This window comes from Argiope bruennichi, chromosome 1 (assembly GCF_947563725.1).
Source record: "Argiope bruennichi chromosome 1, qqArgBrue1.1, whole genome shotgun sequence".
Lineage (NCBI taxonomy): Eukaryota > Metazoa > Arthropoda > Arachnida > Araneae > Araneidae > Argiope > Argiope bruennichi.
In genome coordinates this window covers 61,977,613-61,980,656 of record NC_079151.1, presented here as the reverse complement: position 1 = coordinate 61,980,656, position 3,044 = coordinate 61,977,613, and the positions used below count along the sequence as shown (strand labels likewise).

The 3,044-nt window shown below is 28.4% G+C and overlaps 2 non-coding genes across 2 annotated transcripts; both read left to right on the top strand.

Annotated features, from left to right (window-relative positions):
- The first annotated feature begins 1,544 nt into the window (after positions 1-1,544).
- Trnag-gcc (transfer RNA glycine (anticodon GCC)) lies at positions 1,545-1,615 on the top strand. Its single transcript has one exon. It is a non-coding gene; the product is annotated as a tRNA-Gly (tRNA).
- Positions 1,616-1,814: 199 nt separating this feature from the next.
- Positions 1,815-1,888, top strand: Trnai-aau (transfer RNA isoleucine (anticodon AAU)). Its single transcript has one exon. It is a non-coding gene; the product is annotated as a tRNA-Ile (tRNA).
- Positions 1,889-3,044: the final 1,156 nt, after the last annotated feature.

Here is a 3,044-nt window from a genome sequence, read left to right as displayed (position 1 = left end):
AGAAGAGTTGATTAAAAATTTCATTTCTTAAGGATATTTCTTCGCAATTTTTACAATCATAAAATGTAATATTCACTATTGTATAATTATTGTAGATTAATCAATCCGAGAAAAAAAATGTGACAGCAAAGTATGTTGTTTTACAATTTTATCTTTTTGACACCTTAAGCGGGACTTCTGTAAATAGGATTATTATTACCTTTTAAAATGTTCAATAGTTAAAGACGCTCATGAAATGCAAATCGTGAGTCTGATGGATATTTAAAATTTTAATTAAAAAAAGATGCAGGCTGTAAAATTATTAGCACTTATTGCTTTAATAAATTTAAGTTTTGGTTTACAGTTAATTATAAGCATCTACTACTAATTACATCAGTTAGATGAGAAATTATTGTCAGCTGCCATATAAATATGTATTTTTGTCAGCTGTCAAATGTATTTAAGACAACAATATTTTTTTATTTCTAGCCCATTTATGTTTAATATTTGTTAAATGATAAATTCGTCATTTGTCCAATAAGTTTATATATAATATCAAATATAACAGAAACAAGGTATTTTTAAAATAATTTAAATTTATTGCTAACCGACCCTTTTTTTTTATATATAATTAAGGACTGTTTCATATTTCATTGACGATACGAATGAACATTTTACAAGTGTCTTGATTTTTCTTTTTTCTTTTTTCTTTTTTGCATACAAAACTGTTTTTTTAATGACTTTTTAGTGTACACTACGAAGGATGGCGATTGTTTCAATGCTATCGAGTTCATTATTTTAACAGCCGGAGATTTATTCTAAAATAATGCATATTCTACAATAACATTTAAATAATGAAATTTTTAGTAAAATAAACTTTCTGAAATTTTATTTTACTGTTAATTTTTTCTTTATTTAACAGAAAAATTCACAAAGAATTTAATGCAAGTTACAAAGCAAATTTTTTCGCATTTAAAATATATAAACAGAGTTTCGCTGTTCTTTCAGTCTAAACAAAAATGACCGACAATCTTTTTCAGCAATTCATGATTCAAAAAGCAATTCATTCAAAAATAGAAAGTTTTTGACCATCAAAATTATACTACACTGGGAAGAAAATCCTAACTAGAAAATTCTTTAAAACGCAAGAATAATCAAATCAATATTATAACTGCAATTGTATAGGTTTGAAAAATATAAGGGTCACTTTCCGAGATAAATAGTTGCAAATATGATGTTAATTTTTAATCTGTTTTTATTTCCAATAAATATACTGACTCATTTTAGCTGGTATTTTTAAATGAATTTTGAAAAAGCAGACAGCAGTTTGGGACATTTGTGGAAAAGAACGACATACCGGACTTGTTCTTCGTAGGAAATTAAAAAATTCTGAGAGTTTGTGTCTAATATCCATGTATGAATTTTTTAAAAAAATGGGTAAATATATCTGAAGAACAAAGTTTTCTGTATGACAATCCCATTACTCTAATAAAATTACTGTCAATAATAATGTATTTGAAATGCGTTTCTAATGCGTGAGTTCATTTTAGATTGAGCTTCGTGTAGCATCGGTGGTTCAGTGGTAGAATGCTCGCCTGCCACGCGGGCGGCCCGGGTTCGATTCCCGGCCGATGCAATGTTTCTTTTTGTCAAAGTGATATGTAAAATTCAAATCGTAATAGAAAAAATAAATAAAATAATTAATAAATGATGTAATTCCATCAAAGTTTGAAGTTTTTATTAAATTAAGGCAAATTTCTCTACTAAATTTAATATTGCAAATCACGAGTTACAATGGCGTCTATTTCAACACTTAAGTTTGAGTAGTTCTCGAAGGCCCATTAGCTCAGTTGGTTAGAGCGTCGTGCTAATAACGCGAAGGTCGCGGGTTCGATCCCCTCATGGGCCAGGTGTTAGCTTTTTATAATTGCTTATATCGCACCATAATGCGAGATTAGTAATCGGTGGATTCTAGGATGTATGAAACATCCTAGGATTAGGAAACATTTTAATGTTTAATTTTTTTTTCCAAAACAAGATTTTAAATTTGATTTCGTGAGCAAATGATTTCATCTGCATTTTTTAATAGTTTCGTGATCTAGTTAGCTATTAGAAAAGTTTGCGTTAATTTATTATTAATAATAACTTGCAATTTAAGGTATAAAATAATGATATTTATGATAATAATTGCTTAGAAACTGAACTGCTACATAATTTTACAATTATTTTGCGTTGCCCTTATATTTCGATTCTTTATTAACAAAATGTGTACAAAGGATATTTTAATAATTGTATTTAAAAAAAAAAGAGATTATTGTACAACCACATTCAGAGGATGGTTAAGAAAAAAGTTTCTAGTGTGTTTTTAGTGATCAAGGAAAAAGATATTTCTTCAAAATTTTCTGTATTTATTAATTTTAGCATTTTTGGATTCTAGATTATGTAAATTATGTAACTCCTCTTTCAATAAATTGGTCAATTTAATTTCACATTTCATCATATTTTCAACTTAATGCGCACGTTAATTTTAGATTATATTTTAATGATTTATTTTAGTTATGAACATGTTAATGATTTATGTAAAATTTGGATTTTCCCCCCGGCAATTTTGTAAAAATGTACAAGGTGGTTATAATTTAACTTCCCCTATAAACAACATCCTACAACGCAAATGGGTGGACGGGTTACAATGAAATTTGGTTTATAGATTATACACGAGATGCGCTAACGGAATTTCAAAAAAAAAAAAAAAAAAGTTCCAAAATGTCCACCAGAGGGCCGCCTTTTCCGGAAAAACATTAAATTTAATACAATAAGCGACCAAAATGGAATACAGAAACAATATTAACAATACAGAACAAGAATTATGAGTAATAAAATGTCAAACTGGGAAAAGCTGTCAATTCTAGGAAAAAAAATGTCGATATTTGCATGTTTGCGAAGAAGAGGAAGTTTTATACAAAACAGGTTAAGATAAGAAACGCTTGCTGTAACGGCTGTAATGATGACGGTACCTTGTTGCGACGGTGTTGTAACATTGAATGACTTAAAGAACTCCATACCGC